Source organism: Pezoporus wallicus, unplaced genomic scaffold (genome assembly GCF_028554395.1).
Source record: "Pezoporus wallicus isolate ANWC-B61680 ecotype Strahan unplaced genomic scaffold, APGP_CSIRO_Pwel_v1 contig_6094, whole genome shotgun sequence".
Taxonomy (NCBI): Eukaryota; Metazoa; Chordata; class Aves; order Psittaciformes; family Psittacidae; genus Pezoporus; species Pezoporus wallicus.
In genome coordinates, this window is record NW_026635941.1 from 1,231,453 (window position 1) to 1,245,460 (window position 14,008).

Here is a 14,008-nt window from a genome sequence, read left to right on the forward strand (position 1 = left end):
AGACAGTAGGAGAAAGAAAGAAAAGTGAAAGGAATGACTTCTGAGGAAGATATTGCAGGAACAGCAGGAGGTTGCTTAGCACTGCTTTCCCTCTGGGCCATTTTTGGTGCAGGGAATAAAATAATAATGCCTATTTATTAGTTTCTCTTTCTTGCTAAGCCAAACTATTTCTTCAGAGTTAGAGATTTTCACAGACTTGACATAAGCAACGAAATTTTATTTCTCATTGTGACCATAGGCAAAATTGTGTCTAACCTACAGTTTGGCCTTTCATAGGCTAAATAGCTATGCGAGTGTCTGCTGGAGCTGTAAATTCTGCCACAGTGATACAGATAGAAAAAGGAAAAAAAGAAGAAACACTGTAATGCTGCAGCCTGAGATCTGGGTCTTTTCTTCCCTGCTTATATACATTACCCTTCTGCTGTATTCACATTAAGTCACAAAAGAACACAGTGCCTGATACTTACTTAATGCCACTGTCGTGCAGACAATGAAGCTTTAAAACATGTTCATTTGTTGAACATGGCGTGTTGCCACAAATAATAATTATGGTACCAATTTCAGAAAAGATCACACAGCAAGCACTAGCCTACAGCAATAAAGCATTTTATTTCCTAGCATCTTTATTTTTTTCTCTACAAGCTATACTAAATGACCTAAATTAAAAGCTCTTGATGAAAGAAAACGTAAAACAAGAACCCTAGACAATTCAAACAGAACACGAGAGCTATTTAAAGGCTGGATAAACAAAATCCAAAGCAAAAGGCACCATATTGAGCAATGAGAAACCAGGTTGGTTTACTTTAAATGGCACTCAACTGATCCTTCTGTTTGCTTGTTCTATGTTTGTAAATTGCCTCAGCTGCATTTGGTTTCACATTAGGGTCATCAATCCCTCTTCATAAGGTCTTTTTTTTTTTTTTCTTACCTTCTATGGTATTTGATGTGATTATTGTATCTTGCCTTTTTTTTTTTTTTCCCCTCTGTTTTTTGGACTGGGAGGAACAGAAGAGAAATTATGCTCTATAACATAGAATCATAGAATCATAGAATAGTTAGGGTTGGAAAGGACCCTAAGGTCATCAAGTTCCAACCCCCCTGCCATGGGCAGGGGCATATCACACTAAACCATGTCACCCGAGGCTCTGTCCAACCTGGCCTTGAACACCTGCAGGGATGGAGCATTCACAGCTTCCCTGAGCAACCCATTCCAGTGCCTCACCACCCTTACAGTGAAGAACTTCTTCCTTATATCCAATCTAAACTTCCCCTGTTCAAGTTTTAACCCATTACCCCTTGTCCTATCACTACAGTCCCTAATGAAGAGTCCCTCCCCAGCATCCCTATAGACCCACTTCAGATACTGGAAGGCTGCTATGAGGTCTCCACGCAGCCTTCTCTTCTCCAGGCTGAACAGCCCCAACTTCCTCAGCCTATCTTCATACAGGAGGTGCTCCAGTCCCCTGATCATCCTCGTGGCCCTTCTCTGGACTTGTTCCCACAGTTCCATGTCCTTTTTATGTTGAGGACACCAGAACTGCACACAATACTCCAGGTGAGGTCTCACAAGAGCAGAGCAAAGGGGCAGGATCACCTCCTTCGACCTGCTGGTCACGCTCCTTTTGATGCAGCCCAGGATACCGTTGGCTTTCTGGGCTGCGAGCGCACACTGAAGCCGGCTCATGTTCATTTTCTCATCAACCAACACCCCCAAGTCCTTCTCCACAGGGCTGCTCTGAATCTCTTCTCTGCCCAACCTGTAGCTGTGGCTGGGATTGCTCTGACCCAGGTGTAGGACCTTGCACTTGGCATGGTTAAACTTCATAAGGTTGGCATCAGCCCACTTCACAAGCATGTCGAGGTCCCTTTCTTAAACTTCCCCTGTTTAAGTTTTAACCCATTACCCCTTGTCCTATCACTACAGTCCCTAATGAAGAGTCCCTCCTCAGCATCCCTATAGGCCCCCTTCAGATACTGGAAGGCTGCTATGAGGTCTCCACGCAGCCTTCTCTTCTCCAGGCTGAACAGTCCCAACTTTCTCAGGCTATCTTCATACAGGAGGTGCTCCAGTCCCCTGATCATCCTCATGGCCCTCCTCTGGACTTGTTCCAGCCTAGGGTACGGCTAGTTTCTGGGCTGCGAGCGCACACTGCAGCTACCTTATGTTAATTTTCTCATCAACCAACACCCCCAAGTCCTTCTCCACAGGGCTGCTCTGAATCTCTTCCCTGCCCAACCTGTAGCTGTGCCTGGGATTGCTCTGACCCAGGTGTAGGACCTTGCACTTGTCATGGTTAAACTTCATGAGGTTGGCATCAGCCCACCTTACAAGTGTGTCAAGGTCCCTCTGGATGGCATTCCTTCCCTCCAGCATATCAACCGAACCACACAGCTTGGTGTCATCTCTTAATAATTTTTTACATGTGACAAAGATATTTCCTCTGGCAGAGACAGAATGAAAATTTCTGAGTATGAATTGCAGATACAAGGAATACCCTCCCCATATATTTGTAATCAGTGATTTACAGATTTTATCAGCAACTCCTGAAAGCCAATTAGCATTTGCTTAAAGTATCTTTCTTAGTTAACTGTATTGCAAGCTTCAAATCAGCCTTCAGTTTTGTTTTTAAGTTCTTGTTACCTGCAAATTTGAAATCAATCCCTCTTTTTCCTGAAGCACTGATGAGTCTGCTTAGACAGGCTGTAAAGTGAAGCATGATGATTTTTGCTTGAAAGTATGCCAGTTAGAAGTGCAAAATGGGAGAACTTGAAAAGAAAACATGGCCTTGCTTTTAGGATGGAAAAACACCTAAGGAGAGGAAGAGCTGATTTTCACTGAAGTGTTATTGGACCAGCATGAAATATTCTGCATGAAGGGAAGAATACTTTTGTCTGAGATCAAGTCTCATCTATGAGCTAGCAATGACGTATTAACCTCTCATTAGAGATTTCTCGACCTATCTGCATCCAGTGCCCACTAACTTTCTCAAGTTGTTTAAGGAGCATTTCAGGTTCAAGTAAAATTTATCAGCAGACCCAGCTGAGGAAAAAAGAGTAATCAGATAAAAAAGTAATTTTCCCTAACTGCCTTACTCTTTCTATCTGTGTTGTGGTGGCCTTGTATAGTTTTGCTTTGTGTAACTGTCCCAGTTTTGGGGCTATCTTAAAAATAACGAGTGCAAAAATTAGAAATTAAGTCCTTGTGGTATAAGGAAACTTCCTTTCCCTTCTTGACTCTTAATAAATCAGTGTCTAGACATGTTGTCTTTCTCTTTTCACAGCTTTTTTAAAAGCTCTGGGAACTTTACATTTTCAATTGTGTAAATTAGTAATAGTTAGGCACTCATTTATTGACCTGGCTTGCTGTTTTGGCAGGTTTGCTGCTGATCTGGGATGTTGTTGAGGCTTGCACATTGCTATTACAGGGTGCTTACCAACATGGACACCAGTGATACTGCAGATGGAGATCTGGAGTATATCAGGAGTTGCCATGCAGCTCTGAGGGCTGATAAATGGGTCCATAGATTTGTTCAGGTCTTTTTATGATTTCCAGTATGTCTCCACAGTAGACCTGTGAAGGGAATGGGTAAAAAGATGGGCATCAGTGGCTTGAAACTCAAAGTCATCTCACCCATTGAATCTTTCTTACTTTGTTTAGTGGCAGTGAATCGCAAAGGGAGGAGGGCACTGGAACTATAAAAATGTTACACAAGTTGCATTCTTCCTCCTCTTCTGAACAGATCTGTGTATTTGATTGCAGTGGATTGTTAAGAAATGTTTGTCAGACCCGTGCAGAAAGGGCTGAGAAAAACCTGGGAATGAAAAGTCAGCATCTGGAGCAAGTTCATAATATCAGTGCTCCACACCACAGTAGTCAGAACTGAGATCACCAACCTTTTATTGTTTTCTAAATAAACCCTTTTTAATCTAATCTTTCTGAACATTTTGGGGAGGCAAATACTCCCACAGAATGAATTACTAAGCTTTTAGTACCAGCTACGCATAAGTCAATTTTTATTGTTTCCCTTCTACCTCACTTTCTCTTCACTTCCATAGAAAAACAAGAAAAAGAAGTGTGGCAAAAACCCCCAAACAACCAAGAAGAAATGGCAGAGAAACTGTCATCTACTTCCCTCCAAATTTCAAAAAGTGACTGCTATCTGAAATACAGGATGTATATACATACCTATTTAGAGAAATTGCCAAAGCCATGGAATACAAAAACCTTGGATCACAAACTAAAACATGAGTACCCCTTTGTTGTGCACCATTTCATAGGTGAACTCCAGTGAAAACCTAATACTTCATGTTCCTGCTTTGCATCCACACAGATACTCTATTCTTTTCCTTTTGTTCTGGGTTCAGCAGTAGCAGTCATGTTTCTCCTTCGTGGTAGCTGGTACCGTGCTGTGTTTTGACTTCCAGCCTGGGAACAGTGCTGGTGATACCGATGTTTTTGGCTATTGCTAAGTGGTGTTTACCCTGACCAAGGACTTTGTGAGGCTCATGCTCTGCCAGGGAGCAGAGGAAGCCGTGAGGAAGCAGAGAGAGGGCGCCTGACTCGGGCTAGCCAGGGAGGTATTCCATACCACAGCATGTCATGCCCGGGGTGGGGGGGAACTGGGAGTTACCCGGAAGGACACGGGCTTCCGGGTGGGACTCGTTTCTTGGCCGGTGGTATCGTATTCTCTTCCCTTGTTATTTTCTCCTATCATTGTTGTCGTTGGTGGTAGCGATGGTGATTTGTGTTGTACATTGGTTGCTGGACTGTTCTTGTCTCAACCCGTAGGAGTTGCACTCTTTTGATCCTCCTCCCCATTCCTCCGGGAGCGGGGAAGGGGAGAGCCCCAGGGGGGAGGGGCCTCGATTGCTCTCAGCCCGGCACCACTCACTGGGAGTGAGTGAACAAGCTGTCTGGCTGGGGTTTAAACCATGACACTTTTCACCCTGATAATGCAAGTCATAAAAAAGCAACAGAAAAATTCCCTGAATTGACAAGGGGGAGGTTGAATAATAGCAGTTCTCCATATTTGAAACTACACTGACTGCTACTTGCAGAAACACTGTGAAAGATGGTTAATCCATCACTGCTTTATAATGCCAGAGAGAGCTCCCTGCAGGAAAAGTATTTCCTGGAAAAAATGTGCATGCCATAAATGGCTATATTAGAATAGACATCAAGGGATGATATACAGAGACACTTATGGAAAAATCAAACAATACTTCTGACACTGTCCTACTGCAAGACTAGAAGCTGGCTTTTGCCTCTAGCACAGTGCATATACTACTTACAAATGTATGCTGCAAGGATTTTCTTATTGTCTATAAAATTGATTTTTAAGATAAAATTAAGAGACAGACCAGTGAATTCTGATATGGCTGTGATTCCATTCACTTTCTCCAAAAGCGCTATTTATGCCCAGTTATGAAAAGTCTTTGATAATCTGCACATATTTCTGCACTTCATTACATTGCAGTGCTAACACAATAATTTTTTAAAAATCCATAATAAAATGTTTGTAAAAAAGGGTAGGGTTTGAATATAGTTTGATGGACTATTTATTATAAAGAAATCCACATTCAGCTAAAAAATGAGTTCATGACATCTAATTCTGTTCATTTAAGCATTTAGATTCAATTTTGTTTTCTGGAGCTGTAGTACTAAGTATTTTTCTTCATGTTCATCTGCCTGTATTCTTCTTTAATGACTGGTAAAAAGCCATAGGAAGGAGCCTTCAAATAAGAGTCAATTTTCCTTTAGCAGAAGTCATATGTTGCACATCTGAAACATTTTCAATACCTTAACCTAAGCCAATACAGGTAAGACCTATTGAGAAAATACTGAAGAAGCCACACTGAAATCGTAGTCTGGACAACCAGACATTCATCATTATTGTCTCTTCTCTCTGTTCTAGTGATATTTTGAGGAGGTTTACAAGCATTCAATGCAATTACTTTCTGGACTGGTTATCAATCAATAGACATTGCAATGCCCTCTTTCTATAGCCTCCTGAGGTATTTATTTTTTCACTTTCCTCAGATACATCTCTCACTAAATAAAAATAAAAAAATAAAAAAACCCTATGTTTAATTCATCTTGGGCTGCCTGCAAAAAGCCGACATGCACTGTAAAAAAACCCAAAGCAAAATCTCTCCCATTCTAGAGTTTTGTGTTGGCAAATATCTTGCTTTCTTCTTGTCTTCTGAGCAGACAAATGAAGCCAAACACCCATCTCTAAGAAACACCTTATTTCAGTCTTGCTAATTCCAAGCTACGAATTTGTACATTCCTATGGCCTTATTGCCTTCAAAAGGAAAATGTGATTACTTTAAGTATATTAGTACCTTTCTGTTTTTTCTGTTTCACTTTACACATTGAAATGTGTTCTTACTTTCCAGTTGCCTTCCAGACTCAGGAGGTTTGGAAATTTTTATTTTTGTAAATGAGATTATCATATCCACATGATCCAGGAGATATGATAACAAAGCAAAACGTGCAGCCATTAAAACTCGGTAAAATTGGTGCAGTTAATCACAGTACTGTCAATCAAACAGCAGGTATGCTTACAAAACTAAGTAGTGTGATTTTCCACATGCACTGGGGTGAACCAAAAAAGTGTGTTATAAATCTCTGCTGCTTTTAGGAATAATGTGTTTGGCCTGATTGCACTGCTAAGTGTTGCAGAACCCTTTGCCAAAACAAAAGGCTACTGTATAGGATTACTTAAGTGCACCCCAAGGGAAGGGAAAGCCATGGACTCCACAAGGAGTGCTCCCCTCCATGTTGTTAACCACAGAGAAACCCTCCATCTTGCCTATGACTGTCCTGATTTACCTAAGAGAATAAGGATCTAAATGATCTGTTAAAAACTGGCTCTGCACGAAAGAGGAGGTATAATCCAGAAGGCTTGCAGAGGTTTTGCAAGGGGAAACATTGGCAAGCTTGGAGGCAGAGGTGGGACAAAAAAATCCTGCCTCAGCTGTTGCTATGGAGTTCAGCTCAGGGAAAAGAAATTATTAACCTTGGCCTTTCACTTCATGCTGATTTTGTTATGCTTTATGTTGAAGAAGCTGCCTGTGCCACCTGGCCAACTGTCATAGCTCCAAAGGGAGGACCTGTAGCTGAGGCTGGACCAGATGAACTCATTATGCCTGGAAGCTGCAGGTAGGGAGGGAGGAAGGTGCAGACCAGCCTTGGATGGGACAGTAATGGGGGAGGCAGTTCAAGGCCCACAGGTCCTCTTGTGACTAGAGGGCTGTGTTCAATGAGACTCAAGGAGCAACATGCAACAAATACCTCACTTCCCCTGTTACCAAATATTCAAAACTTCTGCAGATGACAATGCTTGACTTCACTTCAAATATGAAGTTGCCAAACTCAGATAAAAAAGGGCAAGAAAGGTTGTTCTTCAATGTGGATTTAATAAAACATTTCTTTACCCTTCAGGTAGCCAGCAGAACTGGGCAAGCACAGACACAGAGACTCTGAATTTCAACATAGACATAAGAGACCACAAAAGAAATTGAACAGGAATCAGAATCACAGAATGGTTTGAGTTGGAAGAGACCTTAAAGATCATCCCGTTCCAACCCCCTGCCATGGGCAGGGACACCTTCCACTAGACCAAGTTATTGAAAGCCATCCAACCTTGCCTTGAACACCGCCAGGGAAGGGGCATCCAGAGCCTCTCCGGGCAACCTGTTCCAGTGCATCATCAGCCTCCAAGTAAAGAATTTATTCCTAATACCTAATTAAAATTTCACCTCTTTCAGTTTAAAGCCATTATCCCTTGTCCTGTCACTAGCTGCCCTTGTAAAAAGTCCTTGTCCAGATTTCTTTTAGGCCCTCTTTAGGTTCTGAAAGGCTGCTATAAGGTTTCCTCAGAGCCTTCCCTTCTCCAGGCTGAACAAGCCCAACTCTTTCAGCCTGTCTTCATAGCAGAGGTGCTCCAGCCCACAGCGATCTTCGTGGTCCTCCTCTGAACATGCATCAACAGTCCCACGTCAGAAGGACCATCTATCTCCCCAGGCAATGCTCTCTGGTTGGTGGGTTATCAGCCTCATGCACCCATCCTTCAACACTCTTAGGAGAGAAGGTGTAGAGAAAGAAAAGGACCCTGAAACAACCCACCAGAGATCCAGTAAGTGAGTAATAGTTGGGATATCTTTCTCATAGCTGTTTTTCCTAGCTAGAAAGACTAGCTCCCCTTCTCAGGCAATGTAGCAGCAGACTGAACAAAAGTTCCTCAGGGATTATTGGAGGTAGTTTCACCTTTCCAAGCAGGAGGGAAGGAAAAACTTGGCACAAAATTCCCAGTGTTTGCTAGGCCAAATTTTCAGATACTTCTAGTCTCAATAGGTACCAGCATCAGATACCTTTGTTAAGAAACAAGGACAGTCATTGTGCCTGTATAACCTATCTGACTTGTAAAAATTATTCTGTATGCTGACAAACATTTTATTTTCCATAATACAACAGAGTACAAAGAAGTCTCTGACTTGAGAGCCAAAGTAGGAACTTTTCAGCTGTACTTTTGCTACAGTTTACGTCAAGAATTACATTTTTCTTATTAATAGAATCTACATTTAAGATGTCAATTTTATCTGTGGAATTAATTTATATTCTCTTAAATGTAGAAAATCAGCAATACTGAGCAAGAAATACAGTGTCTAATCATTGCAATGCCTGAATCCAAATAAAATCTAAACTTGGAGCTCAAAATAAAACTTGCCCATGGGGCAAATCAACACAGAATCATTAAAACATAGAATAATCTGGGTTGGAAGGAATCTCTGCAGAACATGTGGTGCAGTACTCTGCTCAGAGCTACCTTCTTACATGGCACTGATTGCCAGGACTATCCTCTAGTGCCAGTTTAATATCACAAATCACCCAGGAGAACTGTACTGATATTAAGATCAATAGATTATTTAAAAGAAAAAATCATCAGGGTAGATGACATTCAATATAAATAAAGTGAAGCAGGTGGAAAATGAAGCAACTCCACCAATATATACGCAATAGGAGAGGTATAAATACCTGAGTACAATGGTATGTACTTAAAACAAGTGGATCTAACTTGATTTTAGCTCATCCCCTCTCTAAAGTATGAGCTGTAAATGGGCTAAGTAGAACATGGGTCTTTTCTTATTAAGCATTTCAAAAGTACTAAAGCCTGGACAAATTCCAGTCTCTCTGAAGTATCCAGTAGCTTCTCACTGTACCATGATGCTAGGAATCACTGAGCATTCAGCACTATTTCAGTAGGCGGAAGAGTGTCTTCACATTTTATACAGGCTCCATTTTGTAACTGTACAAAGATTTTTGAATGAGTAATGTTATGAAAGTCTTTGCTATATACCAGTAATTAGTGCACAAACTGACACGTGTTTAATTTTAAGGTATCATTTACTACTAAATATTTGTATGAGGTGACTACAAAAAAACACACTCTTTCAAAGAAATAGCTTTAACGAATAGCTGCCTTTTCAGAAACAATCAACAGAATATGAAATGCTATTAATGCAGTCAATATCCAAATCCAAATGCATGTTAGTACTTATTAATAATATCAATCCAATGATTTTCAAATTACAATAATTTCAGAAAAAAATTGTTTTAAAAGAGAGAAATGATAGCAGTAGAAATACTGATAATAGAGCTCTGCCAGCTTGAATACAAATCTTTCTGTGTCACAAGGCAGGACGGAGAGATGAGATGAAGCTGTGTCATGCAGACTGCCTGTGGAGAAATGCTAACATGGCCAAGGCAGGCAGGCCTACTTTGCTACTGCTCACATGAGGCTGTTAATGACGCAACCTACAAACATCAGAGGCTTGAAGCTATTTCCTACTTAGCTTGAGGAACTGAAAAGTGAGGCACTCCTACTTCCACCTCATAACCATCGATTAGGCATGGAAGGCAAGTGTGACATCTTCCTGCAACATCCCTGCCTCTGTCCTGAGCTGTGCCCACACCCTGCAGCCCAGGCACACACTGCACATGTAGGTACTGCCATACCCACACTCAGTGCTCAGCAGAGCTCTGCTCTCTGCTCATTTCTGATTTACTCATCAGGCTGTTTCCCCTCATCACTGACAGAGATCCCATCATTAAAACAGCCTCTCAGATCAGACATTTCATCTGAAGATGTTCAGTGGTCAATATTTATCAGTTGTGGTTGCGCTGGACTGTGATATTTATTTGGCATTCACTGTAGTAAGAGGTGGCATTGAATGCTCTACTGATCACTGCAGCAATAGGTCTTGTTCTGAGGAGGGCATGGTATTGCTGTTTCATCGCATTCAGCCGAGTTTAAACATTGTGGCCTTAATGGTCAAATACATGGATCCACTGGTGTGTGCAATACACTGAATGTAGCAGATCAGCCTTGCTGCAGTGAAGCTGGAAAAGGTATACTCTTCAGGAAGGAAAGCTGATGAAATTAAAGAGACCAGATTTTATTTATCTCCATTGATATGGCATGAAATTCACCATATTAACTTACTAATGTGGTTCATTTTTAATGCATTTAACTAATTTAGGGCCTCATCCTTAGTCCCAGATCAGTGGGAAGGTTTTCGCTAGTCTCAGTGAGCTTGAAATCCACAGTTCCCACTGTATTTTTCTCTGCCAGAAGAAAGCAGTTGCAGATATTAAGCATTATGCAAGGGAGGTCGTGGGGCTTGGCATGGGAGCTCTTGTGATCAGCCGAATATGAGAGCAGTTCAGCTTATAAAAGTAACCTTCCTGTAACACAAGGATCACTCTCCGTGTGTGTATGCTTCAAGACAGCAAAGTCAACCTTCATCTGAAACCATGAGAAAGGAAGATTTTCAGAAATGAACACAGGAGTTTTGCAGGATTTTCCATAAGAAACAGCTGTCTTTGAAAATGAACTCCCAGAAATATATGCTACTTTTTCCATTTTCTTTCCCGTCCCTAAGCTTTCCCTTTTGATCAAATTGATCAGCCATTTTACTAACAAACAGCTGTAGAAAATATACTTACATTCATTTTCAGTATTAGTCAAATCATATTAATTAGTTTTAACTTTCTCTTCTCCACAACCCTACCAAATTCTCTTTCAAAAAATATTTTTGGTTTTAGCATCTGTCTCATTATGTTTAAAATGATCTGTTCTCATCCATCAGAATTTTATACTGGGAGTCTTACATGCCCATTTGCTTAGAAGTCAGTCATATAAGCAACCCTCTGAAATACTACATGGGACTAGATGTGACCTGACAGTTTCAAACCACCAATTTCTTCCTTGAGCAAAGACATTTTGGTTAAGCAATGCATTTATTTCTCCTCCCAATTTGGAACAAAGCTGCCTCTTTGCACTTGCCAAGTTATAAAAACATTCAGAAGGCCTTCTCTCAGCTCTGCTGATGTAAACAGCTGGAGTGCCAAGAAGAGGAAAGCAATTATTATAAGAAAACTTAAGACATCTTATTGAACTGTAGACCTGTTTCCAAAAAAGAAGAGGCAGACACATTACCAGAGTCATCTCAGTACAGACTGGACCAAGCATTTGAGAGTACACAACAAACACCAAACTTTCTTGATTGGGTGGTAAGTAAGTAAATAGCTTCGGACTCCCAGGTCTTTAACATGTGCCTCTCAATATAGTTCCATGTAAGTTATTACACAGTTTATTTCTGTAGGCACTTCTCCTATGTAATAAGCTTGGAGATGGATGCTATAATTATCAAATGTTTAGAAAATTATTATTATGCTTAAATGCATTACATGATTTTCTTGTAACTGCTAACTAATACCAGTGTTGTTCTTAGCATCAAAGAGAGGTGGACAGGGGAAAGGTGCCTCCCAACACACCACTAACACTTCCAGGTGTTTCACTGCCATCCTCCCTTGCGCTGACTTTTTCTTTCTGAAGATTTCTGTAGCACTGCAGAATGAATACATCAATCCTCTGAATAGTACTGGTGCTGGGTATGTATCAGGGAGAGCCAGCTCTGTCGACAAAGTTCGTATTTCAGCAAGTTTCCCTTCTGTCAATGCTGAAAGCACCTTCATGGCGATAGTCCTGGCATCCCTTATGTAGATTGATGAACAGGAGTTTGATGGATTAGCTGTTTAGTCCAACATTAAATTATTCCTGAATGTCTTTGTATGGAAGAAATCACTACTCCAGCAAGAGAGTAGGTTTCATCTATCACTCAGTCACTTTCCCTACAACTCCAAAGAAAATCATCTGCAGACAAGAACAGATGCTGGGGAAGAAAGGTGGGGACTGACTGGTGGGCAGCCTTAGCAGCCCTTTAATGAAGGTGGGAAGGTGAAGATAACACATTCTGAGGTTATTTTACCAAATATTGTTTCAAACTAAAAAGTCAAAATATTTCATTTTCAGTTTATCAAAGCAAATTATAAGAAGTTCTTTGTTTCAACCTTTACATTCAGAAATATTTGAAGTCTCCATAAAATGCTTTTGGGGAGGTGGGGGACAGGAGAAATTTGCTACACAATGCTGTACATATATATATTGTTTTTTTACTCATTTCATCTTGCTCCTGAGAATAATGAATAGTTCAAAAGCTACCTTATACATTAGCGAGGGACAGAGGATGAGATGACCCAAGAACAAAAAGTACAACTGCTGTTCTTCAGCAATGTTTTTGAATAAAGGAGTAGTCTCAATACTTAATATTTACTCAGTTAAAATATTACTCAGTTAAAACAAATGCAGTGGCATCCAGGATGGTCAGGAAGCTGACTATGATGTCACAGGATGTCTGTCACCTCTTGGAATGGATTGGAAGGGTAATGTTGACATGCTGACAAGCACAAAGTATGGCTATCAAACATCTGATTACTTCTTTAGCCTATATGCAATATAGCAGGCTTACATGAGATACGAACTTAGCACAAATGGCAACTGAGTCTAAAAGAGCAGGAAAAGCACATTTTCAAAAGTAGTAGTTAAAAATAAAAAAAAAAATTAAAAAAAAAAAGGTAAAGAAACCCATCATAGAATCATAGAATGGTTTGCATTGGAAAGGACTTTTGAAGATCCTTTAGCTCAAACCCCCTGCCATGGACAGGGACACCTTTCACTAGATCAGGAAATATAGGTATAATAATGGAGTAAATAAGGCTTTAGAATATAAGTTCCCCATGGAAAAATCCTAATGGAAATCTTTTTTGCTGCCTGCTATTCCTGAAGTGCAAGCCTGGGAAAGTGTACATAAACTGGCAGAATGGCATAACCTTCCACAGAACTGTAATTACCATAGGATATGCCACTATGCATTATTTTGCAGTATACACACACCAAATACATAACCCCCCCCCATAACCTACTCTAAAACTGAGAGGGGAAGAAGCTGTCCCTCAGCTTTCCTAAGCATCCACATTACAGCAAGCAGTCCCAGCACTTAAAGATAGGAGCCCCTTCAAAGTTCACATGCAACTTTTGGACCTCCCAGAAGGCTATTGCTACATGTTTTATTCTGATATTCTTTTAAAACCTTCTCTTTTCTCCAGCAGCAATACCTTTAGCATTTAGAAAACAAAAATACTGAAAAAAGCATGGAATAGCTCAGTTTTTACTATGCATTACCATATGGAGTAAGTAAACTAAACCCCCAAAATTCCAAGCCTGCCAATCATTTATTATTCTTAATTATCTAATTCACTAAGCAGGGCTAAGGAGGCTGATATGACCAGTTTATATAAGATGAAATGGGCCATCTAATTATGCACTTTTATAGCTCATTATGCTTCATTTTGAACTTGAAGCACAAATGAGTTCAGGGGCATTCAATGACTGTGTTAAACTGGAGGCCATGCTATTTCACCAAGGAAGTCCTCATTGATATTAAAAATGCATATCTCTGAATCTATCTTAAACCCTCATACCTCAACATTTAGCGTTATTATTCGACTTTTAACATTTTCCTTGAACCAGCTCTTTGAAGCAGCAGCCTGGCGGGTTTCTGTTGATGCAAGCACAGTATGGACATGCCTGGCTGTTACTGG

The 14,008-nt window shown here is 40.6% G+C and overlaps 1 long non-coding RNA gene across 1 annotated transcript in view; it reads right to left on the reverse strand.

The window, feature by feature from the left end:
* The window catches only part of LOC130593500 (uncharacterized), an 86,504-nt gene that overhangs the window by 48,367 nt on the left and 24,129 nt on the right, over positions 1–14,008 (reverse strand). The window contains exon 2 of the long non-coding RNA XR_008970814.1: positions 3,356–3,571. This is a non-coding gene — a long non-coding RNA (uncharacterized LOC130593500). The remainder of the gene's footprint in view (positions 1–3,355; positions 3,572–14,008) is intronic.